This window comes from Herpailurus yagouaroundi, unplaced genomic scaffold (genome assembly GCF_014898765.1).
Source record: "Herpailurus yagouaroundi ecotype Mexico unplaced genomic scaffold, PumYag 28, whole genome shotgun sequence".
Taxonomy (NCBI): Eukaryota; Metazoa; Chordata; class Mammalia; order Carnivora; family Felidae; genus Herpailurus; species Herpailurus yagouaroundi.
Window position 1 is genome coordinate 45,939,809 of NW_024412376.1, and position 17,500 is coordinate 45,957,308.

General features: G+C 41.3%; 1 protein-coding gene and 1 long non-coding RNA gene across 10 annotated transcripts in view; both read left to right on the top strand.

The window, feature by feature from the left end:
- LOC121029239 (uncharacterized) overlaps nucleotides 1-5,801 on the top strand; it is an 83,530-nt gene extending 77,729 nt beyond the window's left edge. For 2 of the 3 annotated variants that reach the window (XR_005789652.1, XR_005789651.1), the window contains 3 exons: nucleotides 1,998-2,205; nucleotides 3,905-4,367; nucleotides 4,545-5,801. This is a non-coding gene — a long non-coding RNA (uncharacterized LOC121029239). The remainder of the gene's footprint in view (nucleotides 1-1,997; nucleotides 2,206-3,904; nucleotides 4,368-4,544) is intronic. The other variant, XR_005789653.1, reaches the window with a different exon arrangement.
- A 6,748-nt stretch (nucleotides 5,802-12,549) lies between these two features.
- The window catches only part of INPP4B (inositol polyphosphate-4-phosphatase type II B), a 789,997-nt gene continuing 785,046 nt past the window's right edge, over nucleotides 12,550-17,500 (top strand). For 5 of the 7 annotated variants that reach the window (XM_040473146.1, XM_040473155.1, XM_040473138.1 and 2 more), the window contains exon 1: nucleotides 12,551-12,770. The gene's annotated coding sequence lies outside the window, so the exon portion shown is untranslated. Of the gene's footprint in view, nucleotides 12,771-17,500 lie in introns of all 7 variants that reach the window. The other 2 variants (XM_040473200.1, XM_040473128.1) reach the window with 1 other exon arrangement.

Consider the following 17,500-nt stretch of genomic DNA (forward strand, 5'->3'; position numbering starts at 1 on the left):
TCGTTTGGCTCATGGGCTTCTTAAGCACTTCACCTATCCCCAGGATATCATGCTGCTCCATTACATGGAAACCATGTCTATAATTATGGATCCAGTGAACAGAGAGTAGACCTGGATGTCCTGGTAAGATATATTGATGTCAAAAATGAAAGCTAAATCCAATAAATTTCAGTGACCCATTTTTAAGACATAGAGTCAATTTTTCAAAAAGTTGTTTTTAATTCTGGGTTTTAGAAAAAAGAAAAATCCAAGTCAGGAAAATTGTATACAAGCTCTGAGAAGGATGAACAGTAAAGTGCGTCTTGAAGCTGGTCCCTCCAGTAGGGGATGGCTGTCCTCAGATCCTTCCCACCAAGGGCCTTTGGACCTGAGAAATGACTGAGCCCATACCAGGGTGTCAAATGGCTCCAAACATAAGGAGAGAGAGAAACAGTGGCTGAGAACCAGGGGACCTGATAAAGTAGGTCCTTGGAATATCGATTTTGAGCCTTTTATTTTATACCACTAAGCCATTTTGATTGGGGGTATTGTCTGACATTGAGATAGAAGAAAGTCAAAATTTGACTTTAATTTTATTTGTCAAATTGCTAGAAAAAATCCTATCTATAGGTAATATAAAAATAACCGTGTTCCAACGGAATTTTAAAGAAAGAAACATTTAGAGATTGCTGAAAACCATGTAATTGTGTAATTGTGCAAGCAAAGATGACTTTTTTAATTCATTTTTAAGAATGGTTTAAATTGGTTTGTGTATAATAAAAAGTTAGCCTTTCATCAATACTTGTGTAAATAAACTGCAGCATCCAGGGAATGTAGATTATCAAAGGACAATCAAGCTGTGGTTTACTATTTCACATAGTATGCTTTCTCTTTTGCAACTAATATAAGCCACAACTGCATGCTTTATTATAAAAAGCAGAACAAAAACTGGCCAGTGTTTTCCTTATTTTAGAAAGACAAGGCTCAACAATGAATCACATATTAGGAATTTGACCTGGACAGTAATAGATTCAACTTTCGTGTTGCCATGTTGGCTTAACCCCATCTGTAAAGTGTGTCTGTAGTGATGACAAGTACTGAACCTCTTTCTTTGATTTAATGATCTTTAGCAGAAACCTATTTAACTGTATGTGTATATGTTTTCATCAAATGCTGTTTTCTTATGTATTTGAATGTGCATATTTGTTTCACTATGGACTTTTACTAGACTGGTGCCCAATATCTCTCTCAATCTGAAATGCTCAGTTACCTCCTCTCAGAAATAATCCTGCAATGCCCTTTATACTCTATAGAGAACTATGGACACCTGATCTAATGTAACCTGATGGTTAGCCTAAGCATACATTGGTCAGCAATACATGAGGTAGCCTGCTACAAGAGGCTCTCTTCTTAATAGGAGATAGATGAATTGTCCCAATCTGTTATCCAGTCAGTTGCTATCCTTTGCAATCTGGACTAATGAGAATACAGAAGATAATTCAATTAGTGGTAGGAGGAGAAAGGGGAACTTCCAAAAAGAACCATAGACAATGCAACTTACTGAGAAATATTAATGATCAAAGGGACGATTCAGAAGAAAGACTGTGGTTCTGGTGGCAGTGTCCACCAAGTTTTCTTCATTCCTCCATTTATAGCTGTCCAGTAAAAGGTGACCAGGACCCCAGTAGCAGCAATGCCAGTGGCTTCTCTGGCAGAAAAAAAAAATGAGAGAAACAGAGAGGAAACCCACAAGACAGGTCAACACCGCACATTTCTAGTATTTCATGTCTGCCCAGGGTACTTCTGTTTTTTGCAAATATCATCCAGATGTGTATGGCTTTTCCAGTCTTTGAGGATCATACCTACAACAAACAGTTATGAATCATTGGAGCTTGTATCCCATTTGATTTTTGGAAGTCCAGCATTTTTTTTTGATCCAAAGAATGCTTATATATCCTACAAATTCTTCAGGTTTGGAGAGTCCTCTCAACCAATTAACTTTCTGATTCTAACTCCAGGCTGGCTTTTCCATGTTGTTGCTGTCCTTCTGATCCACTCTGGGAGAGAACAAAGTCACCAATGCTCAGTGAAGATCCTGCTACTTGGTTTAACTACATTTCTCAGATGAATGGTGGGTACAAAAAGGAATAACAATGGAGGAGGACAAACAAACAAAAGATGACTTCTTAGGACTTCTAAGATATAAAGGCCTCATCCTTCTATAAGGTAGCTGGGATGTGGGGATAGAGACATAATGGGGTGGAGAGGAGATGCTACTTAGTCCGCCCACATGATGCATTTGGCATCTTTGAAAGAGAAGTGCCTTTGATCACGGGCTCCCTGCCTGGAGTTCAGTTGCCCCACAATCTTCTGAGATCCAGCAAGAAACAGATCTATTTTCTCTCTCACCCACCACTCCTAACCCCCAGTTCAAAGCCCCCCTCCAGGAAACATAATCATCTTCAGAGACTTAATTAGGGCCTAGAATGAAGACAACTTTTTTTTGTTGTTATTTAGAGCTATTTTGCTTCCTCACTATTTTGAACATCCCATTGTAGAATAATATTCTTTTTGGCTTTACCATTACAAAAACCCAGCAAAGGACTTTTTCCCCAAAAATGAAAAGTAATCTGACCACAAGGTTCATATTCATCCTCCATTTGGAGAACTTGATAAAAGGTTCACAGTATTAAAGTAGTGGTGTTTACCTGCTCCCTGCTTCCACTCACTTCTGAGTTACCCCCTTTATCAAGGTTTTTTTTTTAAATGACCCAGCAATAGCACTGCTAGGAATTTACCCAAGGGATACAGGAGTGCTGATGCATAGGGGCACTTGTACCCCAATGTTTATAGCAGCACTTTCAACAAGAGGCAAACTATGGAAAGAGCCTAAATATCCATCAACTGATGAATGGATAAAGAAATTGTAGTTTGTATACACAATGGAATACTACGTGGCAATGAGAACGAATGAAATCTGGCCTTTTGTAGCAACGTGGATGGAACTGGAGAGTGTTATGCTAAGTGAAATAAGTCATACAGAGAAAGACAGATGGCATATGTTTTCACTCTTATGTGGATCCTGAGAAACTTAACAGAAGACCATGGGGGAGGGGAAGGAAAAAAAGGTTAGCGAGGGAGGGAGCCAAAACATAAGAGACTCTTAGAAACTGAGAACAAACTGAGGGTTGATGGAGGGTGGGAGGGAGGGGAGGGTGGGTGAGGGGTATTGAGGAGGGCACCTGTTGGGATGAGCACTGGGTGTTGTATGGAAACCAATTTGACAATAAATTTCATATTAAACAAAATCAAAAAGAAAAAAAATAAAAAAAAATACTCAAATCTACTCCCAGCTATAGCTTTTGGTTACAAAACCAGAAAAGGCTAACTTAGGGAGGTTTTTAACATAAAATGAGTGGCTCATTTGTTTTCATTATAACTTTCATGAAGCTGAAATTCAGTCCTATAAAATGTTACTTCATTTTAGACCAAATAAAATGGTTGTCTTTGGTTGTCTTTTCACATTGATGAATTTTCTCACCCATTTCCTAAGGTTTCAAATGATCTTATTTGCCCATAAGTGCAGTATTTCAAAGGAAGAACATTTTTGAGCTATCTGTAATGATTTCTCCACTTTCACCTTAGAGAATATTGCCATGCATTCTGCACAAAAAGCTTACATTCTATTTACAAAGAAGAAAATCTGTAACTTCCTATTTATCTGGATATGTTGTAGAAAGTAATATACCATTATATATTAAAAAGAAAAGTTACTCTGAAATTTCAAGTCTTCAAAAATGTACACATGCATGTACATTACCATACTCATTCATCTATTTGTATAACATAGGATAATATTTTTGAAATAACACAGATGAATTTTCTCTTCATTTTCTCTTCAATTATTTCTCTGTGTTTTCTCCAGAATTATTCTCCCAAGAAAGAGGAGCACGATTGCCACCAGAGAAAGAGGAGGATATGATATAGAAGCCATGGTGCACAGGGTAGGGAAGTGGAAAACTGGGAGGGGAGAAAGGACAGGAAATGAGAAAAGGGCAGGAAAATGTATGTGCTTGTCTTTCTTCCACCTTAGAGGTTAATCTGCAAGGGAGAGAAAGTAGATATACTGAAATACATTCTGAAGTTCCTCAAACGTGGCACATCACAGAGAAGTTCTACACTCAGCCTGGGGTAGCATGTTAGAGAGCATTGACAGAAGAAGATTCTAGATGGATGGGCCATGACATCCCATGATCTTCATGTGCCAAGGGGAGGTCCAAAGTTCCTGATGAACCCGCGAGGAATGCAGAAGTGCTGAGAAAATGCTGGGTCTGAAGATGCCTCAGGACCAAGGGAACCCCCCGCTCCTGACAGAAGGTCCAAAAGAGGTAAAGTAGATCCTAAAAACTGACAGATTTTTCAGCAAGTGAAATGAGAGGTTCAGGTTGGATATAATATGACTTAAAAATAGGAAATGCAAAATTCCCTAAGCCTTAAATTCTCAGTTTTCTGGAACCTTAACATCTGTTACATAAAGTTAAGTAAAACCTGGTTTGTACTTTTAGGTGGAGCTTGTGACCCAGTGAAGGAGACACATGTGTCAACAAATCCGGTGCAGTAAATGATACAACTGAGGCAGGTTCGCAGTGTGGAAGAAACATAGAACAAGATTAAATGGTTGGTTTTCTCAGGGTAGACGATGTTCTAATCAGACCCTGAAAGATGAGAGTTTTCATAGGTAGACTTCACTTGTCCCTGTGCTGAGGTGTCTCCCTGTGGAATTCTTGCCATTTAAGTCTCCTGAAATCCCTCATATCAAACATCACCTACTTCATGAAAATTTTTCTTATTCTTCCCACCAGATTTGATTTCTCCTGTTTCCTAATTTTCATGGCACTCTCGACTTAGTATCTGGGAAATTCTCTGGAAAATTCTCTCAGATGGGAGAGACCTTAGCCAGATTCTTCTGAACTGTGTTCATTTTCATAGTTGCTGATCAATAGCTCTGTAACAAATGTCTAGTCATAGGTAATGTGAAATAGCTAGCCTAGAACATATAAATTAGTTTTCACAGTGAAGCTGATTTTGCCTCTTCCGTCTCCATCTTCTTTAGTCTTGCCAAGGGGAGATTTGATGATAAATAAGTTGTGAAAAATAGATTCCAGCTCATGTCCTGTCCTTACAGTGTCTCAGAGGATTTTCGTGGTTACTTTATGAGGTAGGTACTATTATCCCCATTTTATAGATGAGGAAGGAGAAACTCAGAAATTTTAAGGCACTTGTCAAATATCACACAGCTGATAAATGGGAGCACTAAGATGAAATCAAATTTGTCTGATCCTGAAGCACAAATTGTATCTTGATGAACAAATGACATCTTAATGGAGAGCATCTCCAGAGATTACAGGTTTTACTGGGAGATAAAGTTAGACACAATTCTGACTTGCTTTGGTGATCAAAATTGGTTTATTCCAGTCTAAATCAGGTCACTAGGAGATGGTAAAACTTGATTATTCCATGGAAAAGAGACCTACCATGGTAAATTGTCAGGAAGATTGTATGTACAGAAATATTTGAAAACAAGGTGAGAGGGATATATTTTTCTGTTTAAGTGTGGAACGCAAGATAGAGACACCAATGAACAAAATGTAACAAAATATTCAGGTAGTGGGCTTAGCTCTGGAAAGTACAGGCTGCTCCAATCAGTGCCACTGATTACCACAAACATTTCTTACAAATGTGTCTGATATGCAAGTTTCTCCTTCATTCTATGCCACTAGTGACATTATTAAGTAATAAAAAAATGTTTGGTTGAAAATGGACAAGGAAGAAAAACAATTGAGGTATTTTTGCTTTTGAAGACTTCCGTTTTTTTAATGCTTTATATTTCTTGAAGTGAAACAGCATAATACTGTCACCTCTGATCGCTCTACTGCTCAAATATAGCTATCTTTACCCAGTGATTGTCTATAATTTCTCCATTTGTAATTCTGTTTTTTCCTGGCATTTACTAAACATAATCATGTGAGCTATTGTGCTGTAAATTCCAGACATGCCTCTCTTTAAGAAAATAGAATTTCAAATAATACATTAGTGGAAAATTATATATATATTAGCCTGTTGTTGTTAAAAAGATTTTTCACACAACCAGATTTAAAGAACCAGATCCCTTGGGGCAAATATTCTCAATCTGGAGTCATAAATGGCTATTCTGAGAGATCAGTGCACTTCCTGAAAATGCATAAAAAACAAGAAGTATAAAGGATATATTCTTAAAAGTCAGTAGAGTCTTTAAATCTCAGGTATAAAAAGTGGAACATAATTTTTCTAATACAATTAACTTATAAGCACCTATTTGCTTGTTAGGTGCTTAACTTAGTTTTCTCAATTCTATTAAACTGAGTGTATCCTGGTTTACAACATATCCAGTTTAAGATTCTGTTGCTTTCTCTCTTCCTCCTTTTCCCTCACTGTGGGGTAGCTTGCTGGTCCAGAGGAGACTTATGAAGCACTGTGACATTGGGGGACACGTCTGGGTGTTGATGATCTCTCTCATTTTCTAAAGTGGTGACTTGGTCTCTCTGTTCTCTGGGTGTGAGGAAAGCATAACTTGGCTCTAGTGAACAGGCACTGACTATTCTCCAACTATGGATTGGTCCCATGCCTGGTATGTGCAATGCCATGGAATTGTAGCCACATCTCTGCACACCAGTCAACAGGCTGCACTGTTCTTTGGTATTTTGTGTGGTTGCCCTTCCAGGTAGCCTTTCCCATGGCCTGTTGGTTGGTTCACTTTCCCAACTAACTTCCGGGCCTCCTGGAGCTCACAAAGGCCCCATGCTTACTAAGTAGGCACCATGAGAATACCCAGGGGGCTGGACAGGCCATAATCCTCAGCTCTTCAGGATCTAGATAAGACATACTAACATTTATATTTCCACTTTACAGCATTTTGTTCTGGGTTCTTCTATTAAGACTGAGATTTTCAAAATACTCCAAAGGGAAAGCTGGATACAAATTTCTTTACTCTTGGGCCCTGTTAACATAAAGGAGAAATCTCTGTCCCACCTCTACCCTAAGACTCTTCCAGGAGTGTGATGCAGTACATATCTGTTATGTGCTGAATTGTGTCCTCTCAAATTAATATGTTGAAGCCCTAAGCCCAGTACCTCAGAATGTGACTATATATGGAGAAATGGTCTTTAAAGAGGTGATTAAGTTAAAATGAAGCTGTTAGGGTGGTGCTTAACCCGACCTGGTTTTGTAAGAAGAAGAAATTGAGACACACGAGGAGACACCAGAGGTGTGCACACACAGGTAAGGCCATGTGAGGACACAGAGGAGGATGGTCATCTTCAAGCTAAGGAGAGAGGCCTTAAGAGAAACCAACCCTGACATCATCTTGATCATGGCCTGTTGTTTCTTTTATGCCACCTAGTCTGTGGTATTTTGCTATAATAGTCATAGCAAATTAATATAACATCCTTCCAACATCACAATTTTCTCCCACCTAAGAACTCTGTTTTCTTTTCCTTACCTACAGATCATTTATATCTCCTTCAGGGCAGGAGTGGCTATAAAGGGGACTTGTTCCATAGGTTCACGCAGGCTCCAGCAAACCCTACCCCCAACTAAGTTTTTGGCTTATACTTACCAGGAATTTGAATCTTTTGTTAAAGAATCTGGAGTCTTTGTTTTGCTTGTTCAAATGGGGGTGATTGAAGGAAGGAAAAAGCAACATGATGTTTAAGGTTTCAGATCTCACATACACTTGACCTCCAGTATCCTTAGGAGATACTTCCCAGACCTCCAGTGGATGCCTGAAACTATACACACACACACACACACACACACACACACACACACACACACACGGTACCTGTATATATAGAGAGCAGCCTGATATATATATATATATATATATATATATATATATATATATATATATATATATAGTGCTGAACTGTATATGTACTATGTTTTTTCCTATACATACAAACCTATGACAAAGTTTAATGTATAAATTAGGCACAGTGAAATGTTAACAACAATAAATAAGAATAAAATAGAACAATTATTACATACTGTAATAAAAGTGATGTGAATGTGGTCTCCGTCTCTCTCAGATTTCTTTTTGTGGTATCTTGTGCTGATGTGAGATGATGACATCCTATGTGCTGAGATGAAGTGAGGTGAATGCTGTAAGCAAGGTGACAATATTAGGCTAATACTGACCTTCTGGTAATACATCATATGGAGGACCACCTGCTTTCAGACCAGGGTGACTGACCCTGTGGAAAGCGAAACCATATATAAGAGGGGACTAATATCAATATGTCATATATCATCTCCCCACAAATGTGTGTGCATCTGCTCATATTTTTTTCTGGGGAGAGTCCACATTTTTCTTCAGATTCTAAAAGGAGTTCATGACCACAAACATGTGAAGATTCACCACCCTATTATGTTTGAAATATGCTTTGCTTTTAAATATATGATTTATAGACATTTTAGAAATGTAGCTATTATGTAAATGAGAGAGCAGAATGTTTATCTTCAATAAATGTAAATGGTACCACAGTCATTTCCTTCATTTAAAAAAAAATCTCTGATTTAATTTGCCATGATAAACGAAGCTAAAGTAAACTGTCTGTGAAATACTTGATTTCCTTCTTCATGCTCATCCAGTTCCACACTGAGAGATCATAAAACCATACACAACTACTTCTACTAGGACAAGCCATCTTAGAGCACCACCATCATCAAGAGACATTCTACCTCACTCAGTATTTAAACATCCATATGCATTCATACAGATGTCACTGCTCCTTATGTTTCTTCTGCCTTTTGTGCCTTTTGTATTCATGGAACAACAAGGATTAGGAGTTAACAGTGATCATGAATGACCTATACTCCTCTCCACATTCTAAGGATTTTTGTCCTTTCCCTCGTGTCTCAACACATCACTACCAGCCCTGATTACTATAGTCACTGCCATGCGAATGTAACTTGACTTCCACCTCCTGGCCATGATTGTCTGGACTGGGGCTCAGGACCTGGGCCAATCATGGTACTACCTTGAGAATTTGGAGCTGGCACATAGACTATGAAGTTCAAGAGCTGTTAGTACCCATGCAACCTACTGCATACCAGAGATGTAGAGAAGGTCTGTATAAGAGGGGGAGAAAGAATGGAGCAGGCAGCATAGTGGGGGAAGAGGGACAGATAAAGTCCTAATGGCATGTCCTTATTTCCAAGTTGTCACTGATGCCCAGCTGCATTCGTGTTTTTGGGTTCCATGGGCAGCCTGGTACCTTTCCAATAGTTTCTCCCTTTTAGTTAAATTGGGTCAAATTTCCATTTCTAATAACATTTCCCATTAATTTAAATACACATATACACATGTACACATGTAAAAATTACCTTAATGCATGATTACCAAGGCTTCACTCTTCCAATGTTTTCAAAGTTTTCAAAGCTTCCATAAGTTTTCAAAATTAGAATGAAAACCATGACTTGGTCTATAAAGTTATCAGTAATATAAACAAGTAACTGTGGTAAAAAAAAAAAAAAACTTTGTCATTCTCAGTGCTATATTTTTATAGGTTTTTAAAGTGAAGGATCATAAAAGTATAGAGTTTTTCTTGGGCCATACCAATCTAACTTGAAATAGAAACCTCCAGGAATAATGAATGAATTACTTCACTAAAAAGGAAGGTGTTACACCAGCCCTGCAGATCATGGCTTGACTTATTGCTTTAGACAGCAAGGTAACTACGGGGAATCACTTTTGACTTCTGGCCCTATAAAGATATTTCAAGAGGAAATGAAAAATATTTCGTCCTTCATTGGCAACTGGAGTTATGTTTGGGGGGGGGCACAGTGGCTAAAAGTTCAAGGTTTGTAAAAGTGGATGCTGAATGAGTTTAATAATAGAAGCATCTGAATCCTCTAGCTTATTCAAATAAAACACCAACAAATGACTAAGAAAGGTAACTATCAGGCTGATTGATGGATTTTTAAAATGCCCCGTGGTACATGTATGATTCATTCTCTCTCCCTCTCTTTCCCTGTCTTTCTCTCTGTCTCCCTCTTCTCCACAGAATTTAAACTTCCTCAATGATGTGCACAGGTACATCACATTTTCCTCAGCAGCCCTGTAAAAGGTCTAGGTCAGCATGATCTATGTCTGGATTTTATTTTATTTTATTTTATTTTATTTTATTTTATTTTTTTTTAATTTTTTGTCAACGTTTATTTATTTTTGGGACAGAGAGAGACAGAGCATGAACGGGGGAGGGGCAGAGAGAGAGGGAGACACAGAATCGGAAACAGGCTCCAGGCTCCGAGCCATCAGCCCAGAGCCCGACGCGGGGCTCGAACTCACGGACCGCGAGATCGTGACCTGGCTGAAGTCGGACGCTCAACCGACTGCGCCACCCAGGCGCCCCTATGTCTGGATTTTAATTGTAAGAGGGTTTTCTGGATATCTCACTTTAAGTGTTCATTTCCATAAAGACATTAGCTGCATCTATTTTACAAGTCTGTCTTTTAGAAGAAACAGTTTAGTACTTTTGGCACAGTGGCAATCTTCATAAACACGCGCGCACACACACACACACACACACACACACACACACACACACAGCTCCATTTCAAGTTAGAGGACAAATATGTTAAACATCTTTTCAATTTAGTAGCAAAGCTCTGGCATCCTAATGTTCTGTTATTCTTTTTCTGTATTTTAAGAAAAGGCTGAAACTGTTGCCCAGTGAGAAAGTTGTATCATCTTGCCAGCAGATCTCTATTACAGAATTTATCCATTGTTTCAAGCACCAAGTATGACAGAGTCTTTTTTTTTTCCCTACCCCCAAATGGGTGTGTTCAGCACTGCCCCATGCAGGAGAAATCTGACTATAACAGGCTCAAGTGTGATCCACATCCCCGGAGGGCCTGCCTGGACTGTTAGTCCCTTCACCTTCCTCTTTTCTCCTTCTAGCTCACCTGTGATGGTGGCTGGGCATAGCAAAAAAAAAATCTCTTCATCCTTGAAGAGATGGAAAGGGAAAGGCTGCAGGGGCTAAAGGGAGAGAATGAGCTGAGCACAGTTTCTGGACCACAATGTTTAATTTATTCCATAAACATTTATGGAAACTACCGCATGTAACGCATTGTTCCAAGCTCTGAGGAAATGTGTTGGAAAACAAACAAATCACCAAAGTCTCTGTTCTCATAGATAAAGATTATAACCTAGTGGCAGTTAAATGTTTGTGGAGTGAATGGTTGCCTAGGTGCAACAAATGCCAGAAGAGGTGGCAGCTGGGGGCAGCTATAGCTTCCCACTTTTTGTAGCTGTAAGTACGGACTTAACCCAAATCGGCTTCACCATCCCAACTGCCGGATTCCTGCGTGGCAAATGTAACCCATGTGTACTAGCTTTCTCACTCCATTTTATTTAAAATGTGAATTTAAAGCGCCTTTAGGAAAAGGAAAGGCTGAGGATGCCTGAGTGGACTGGCGCTCGGTACCATTACCTTTGAGCAGCTCAGATCAAACCTCTTCAAGAGAACCGCCAGGTGGCACCTGTAAGGCGCAGATGGAGAGACTCATTTGCCCCACACCCCACAGCCCGGAATAACCAGGCTGCGTGCCTTCCACCGTGGGCTTGCTGGCTAGAAAGTGGGGGAGTTTTAGTCTCCGTTCAGATTGCGTGATTGCGTACCCTGTTTTCCTGACACCCCAAACACCCCAAACACCCAGAGTTCAGATTTGTCCCCACGCACCCGGGCTGCCAAAGGCGTGTCACACGTTGGCTAGGAGCAACTCGGCCTCAGTCACCAGCCGTGACGTGGGGGCTGGCGGTGGGCTGCGCAGAGCTGGAAGCCCAGACAGTGCCCAGGTCATCGTCGCCAGACCTCCGCCCGGGCCAAGGCAGAGGAGTGGCAAGAGAGACTGGTCCCAGGGTGGTGGCAGGCTGAAGTCCGGGGCACCGGGGACACCTCCTCCCACTGTCCCCTCACCCCAAGTCTGGGCCGGCGCTGCCGGTGGCTGGGGTCTGGGGCACCTCCTCCCGCGGGTTTGAGACCCTTGTGGTTTCTCTGGGCCCGGTCTCAGCGTGGCAGCTCCGGGTCACCCCTCACCACCACTTTGCAGCTGTGGTCCCGCAGCCCAGGCTGGGCGGTCGTCCCCGCTTGCAGAGGGTCGGGGTCCAGGGTGCCAGCTCACGGAGCAAGCGTGTTTGGGTCATTTCGGGCTGAGCGCGGCCGGGGTAGCAACTCCACTCCATCAGTAGCGGGAAGCGAGCTGCGCCAGTTGCGAGACTGTCGCTGCCGCCGCCGCCGCCTCTATTGGGCCGCTGGTGACATTGGGAGGAGACCGCTTGGAACGAGCGGAGGAGGAGGAAGAGGAGCAGGGAGGGTGGGGGTGGGGGGAGAAAGTAGCAATTGTGCCAGGGGGCGTGTGAGCAGCCGGAGAGGCGGCCGCGCTGGTGACAACTTCTCCGGGGCGCGCGCGGCGGGCGGGAGGGAGGGAGGGCTGGGAGCGAGCGCGGAGCGCGGCCGGAGCCGGGCGCCTGGGGGAGCCGCGGGAGCCTCGGGGAGCCGCGGCCCGCGCCCTGCGCCGCCGCCGCCTGCTCGCTTCCTCCGGGTTCTCAGCTCGGGTGCTGAGGCTCCAGTCTATAAATAGCAGGTTACAGCTCCTGCTCTGCGCGCACACTCTCACAAGCGAACGCAGGAAAGTCAGGCTAAAAGTGTCTGCTGCTGCTGCCGCCCCCCACTCCGCCTCCGGGAGAGGTAATTACCCGCCTGGGATCCGAGGGCTCGGTGGGGATTTTTGCTGGGTGGCGTGGGCGATGGTGGGTGATTCCGGAGGCGTTGGAGCGCGTCTGAGAGCGTGGGGGCACGTCTTGGAGGGGGGAACTGTCTGTTTTGTATTAAGTTTCCCAGTCTCACAGCCCCATAAGCCTCTCCAGCCCTGTCACCTAAGGGGTGGGTGAGCTGTCTCTCCTTGGTGGCCGGGGTACCCCCGTCACCGTGCTTGCCCTGCCGCCGAGCGCCCCTCGGCCCGGCGAGCGCGCGGGTTCACCCTCTCGTTCACACTCACACTCTCTGGGCCCCGGGTAACTCTGAGCTCTGGCCTCGCTGACCTTCCCGGGCTGCGCCCACCTGCGCAGTCCCTTTGGAGAGGCCATGGTGGCCCCCGGGCTCCCTCTTATCCCCATCCCGGCCGCCTCGCTGCCGCCGCCCGCCTGGGGAGAAGTCGGCTTTAAGGCGAGGGGTGGGGTGGGGGGTGGGAGCGAGGGTGACTAGTGCTGAGGTTTCTGTTGCCCCATGTCCTGGGTTTTCCTAAAGGGCCCTTCTCCATGACCACCCCATCCTACCCCCAGCAACTCATTCCGGCAGAGAAGCCCAGCACGTCTCCTCTTGGCCACGGAGCATCCCTTGTCCTACTCCAACGAGGTCTCACTAAGGGGGTTAGAAAGCGAGGGCCTGGGGTGAAGGCACAGGGGAGTGGGGGTGGGGGGAGGGGGTCATTGTTTGGAGTCCGAAAACTGAGCTGCCAGCTGCGCAACCTTCCCGGCCCCTCTGGCAGGGAGGGCCCAGGCCGAAGGATGCCTAGGAGCTAGGGCTGGCTCCTGAGTGGACTTTCAGGCTTGCAGCTGGGAGGAAGACGAGGATGCTCGAGCTACACATACCTGTTTCTGCCCTTCCCCTGTGCCTGGGAAACCTCCTCCCTTCCGGGTGGGTGGTGGTTTCTGCCCTGAGGACACGGTGGAGAGGGACCTGCAGTTTCTGTTTGGGGACAGGAGGTTTTATGGGGTGAGGATGTGCATATTGATTAGGCTGTTGCTGCTGCTGCTGCTGCACAAAACTTACTGGAAAAAGCCAAGAGGGTTTTCTTTTACTCCTGTTCTAATGGTGCAGATTCGCTCCTTTGCCACTGTTTTTTCTTCTCTGGAGCCAGGTCTTCCCCACTCTTTCTGAGATGTGTTATTTGAGGTCATCACATTTTATGACTCCAGGTGTTGCATTTTGCATATCTCCTTCCTCTCAGTATGACAGAACTTGTTTATAAAAGTGTGACTTTATAAAATAAGTAAAAGCCTAGAAGACAAGAGGATAAATTCATCTTCTTCCCCTCAAGATGGTACTAGATAGTCCTTTCATTGGTGTGAAACTACATTTCAGAGACCGTGCTTGTAACAGGATTTTCTTAATGGTACCATTAAGAAATGGTAGTAATATGCCTTCATGCTAAAACGGCATATATAAGGTACAAAGACTCACCAATAGGGCAGCTGGCTGATGGTGTGCAAGAAGTTGGGTGTTAGGGTACTGGGCAAGTGGGCATTGTCTCACTTAGCAGACAAAGAAAAGCTTACCTTGTGTTCCTTGGCAATATACTCCAGGACAACATTGACAATAAATCAGAGTAAATGCCCAATAGCTTTATGATAAGTACATGAGTGTTAAAAATTAAACCGCTTGCATTTATAGTAATATAAAATACTACTGAAATGGAATGTCTTTTCAGCATATTTCTTTAAAATGTGATTTAGAAGATTGTCCTTGAAAGGTTATGAAATTTATATGTGAAGAGAGTCTAGATGCTCAGTGTCATTAGGAACCATGTACTGATTAGAATATGGCTTTTATCTTGGAAAAACGTTCTCTTCGATTAGGCAATAAGTCAATATTTATTTGTGATAAACTAATGACCAGTTAGAATGTACATATTTGTAACTGTGTTTTGCTTTTGAGTCTTTGATAAAACATAAGAAAAACCAGAGAGACCAAGTTTAGTCTTGTTCCTCTAGCTGTTTAAAGAACATGGTCAAAGTTATAGGCAGAAAATACTTTTAAAATGTAGGATTTTAGCTTTACTTTGGGAGTGCCAATGGACCAATGACTTCCTTTATCATAAGATTTTTATGAAAATACTCATAAACTCATCAGTTAAATTTGATTGTTAAACAATACTATTATATTTTAGTTGCATGAAGTGGAAACTCATTAAGCTTGGGAAAAAAACATTTGTTTTAATTGTGCAAATAGAGAGTATTTCATTTCTTTTTTGAGATTTGGGAGTTTCTTTGAGTAACGTAAGTCCCCCACATGGGCAACAGAGTTAACTTTTACTACTTTGAGGTAAAACCCAAGAGAGCAATTTTCCTAAAGACAGAAAAAAATGCAAACTGATCTCATATCTCTTAGCAACCAAGTGGATGTCAGTTTCCAAGTAGGTATCTTACATCTGAGAATACAATGTTAAAAAAAATTATGAAATCATAATTAGTGAGTAAAATGCTCACTAAATATCTATCTATTACATTTTCTTATTTCACAGTGTGCAATCCCAGCCAGTACTAATATTAGATATACAAATATCATATTTTTGTAATCTTTGTGGAATAAGTCCTTGTCTTTCATAACCATAGGGATTCTAATAGATAGAAATGTGCTATTTTAAATAATCTCAAGTTAAATGTTAATGTTCGGTTGAAAGCTATGTCTGTCTCTTCTGTATTCTGTGGTTTAATTTTTCAACATCTCCTAGCTTTCTAAAGCCCTAGGGAATTTTCTTCACAGGCCATTTTGTTACTACTTTTTGTTATGTTGCATTAGAAATCCTTGATTATAGAACTTCTATAATCCTTGATTATAGGATGCACTCATAAATATACATACTTCCATATTTAGGCTTAAGAAATGAGGTTATTAGATAAATGATTTCAGCTTAAACATTTATTTTTAGATAATTCCAAATGATGATGCTACGATTGCATTTTTTGTGTGTGCAAATACACATAGCCTTTGTTTTACAAAACTTAAATGCAGTATGTACTAGAAAACACACTAAGGTATGTGAGAAAATTCTAAGGAGTCTTCAGGGTCTTAGGCACAACTGTCATTTGAATTAAAACTTGTTATTCACTTTATACATTTTCACTACCTTGTAGATTAATAGGAACATAGATCAATAGGAATACTATAAAAATGTTTATGAAGTTTTATAATGATATCACTATAATATATAATATAATATAATATAATATAATATAATAGTATATTAGCTGCAACTGCAGTGGTTTTTCTTATATAAGGCATAGTTGTAACCACTATCTTATTTCCTAGCAGTATCCTTTTATAGATGATATACTGTAAGGCCAGTGGAATATCTAGGATTTACAATTTTAGACTTTTTATTCCCTTGACTATAAGTTTACTGAACTTATAGTTTACTGAACATTGAGATGTCATGATAGATGTTATACCAACATAGCGTGAAGAGTTGGGTTTCAATATAATATGTGTTCTTAAATCATATTTTCCAAACTGAGTTTCTTAAATTGGAATATTTTGAGTAAATCTGTCTTCTGCATTGGCCAGCCATATCAACTGGGTGTCCTGATTTTGTGGTGAAGGCCTCAAAATAGCCCTTAGAGCCTCAGAGTAGCCTTGATAGAACTAAATGAAACAGCTGGCAGTAGTCATTTGGTTAAGCTGATTAAAGGAAATCTTGAGAAGTTTTCTAGATCATGTGGTTTTGATCAAAGATTCCTTTGGGAATTATCTAAATTGGTGGTTTCAAGGGGATGGAGGTAACACTTCCCTTAAAGGCAAAATTATTCCTCCCTTCCTCCTTCTCTACCTCGCTTTCTCCCTTCTTTCTTCTTTTCATCCAGTGGTCTATTTTTACCTGTCCTTCTGGGTATTAAAATGTAACAATGCAACAGGCCTAATATTGAAACTACTGAATGATATTCTTTATTGTCAACATTTCCAAGGATGGAAACATTTATAGGATATACAGTCAGCCTTACCACTCATGCTGATTTTGAATTATTGGAGCAAAAACAACATTGAAAAATATCTTCAAAGATCAAAATAAAAAATAGAATTCTTAAAAATTTCCATATATTGTTTTTAATATATCATTTATTTATAAACTTTAAATACTTTAGAAGGAGAACCTGAGATTTTTAAGTTTTTCAAAAGATGTGTGATTCTTGAAAAGTTAAGTAATAGTGATTTAAAGGAACTCTTTTATTATTTTTCACCATGAAAAACTTAATTGAGGGGCACCTGGGTGCTCAGTCGGTTAAGCATCTGACTCTTGTTTTCGGCCCAGGTCATGGTCTCCTGGTTTGTGTGTCCAAGTCCTGAACCAGGCACTGCACTGACAATGCAGAGTCTGCTTGGGATTCTCTCCCTCCCTCTCTATTTCCCTGCCCCCCCCTTCCCCAAATAGATAAACTTAAAACAAACCTCCATTGCCAGAAATGAGTCTTTCACTTTTCATTTTAGTTCTTAAAATAGGTAGTTATGTGCATTAACTAGACCAAGCTGGGGACTACCGTTGCAGAATACAATGAAGCAAATCAGATGTATTCCCTAACCACAGCAAAGTCACCTAATGCAATCCTTTCCTTAATCTAGTCTTTCAGATGGTTCTCATTTTGTGTGTGTGTGTGTGTGTGTGTGTGTGTGTGTGTGTGTGTGTGTGTGTGTGTGTGTGTGTG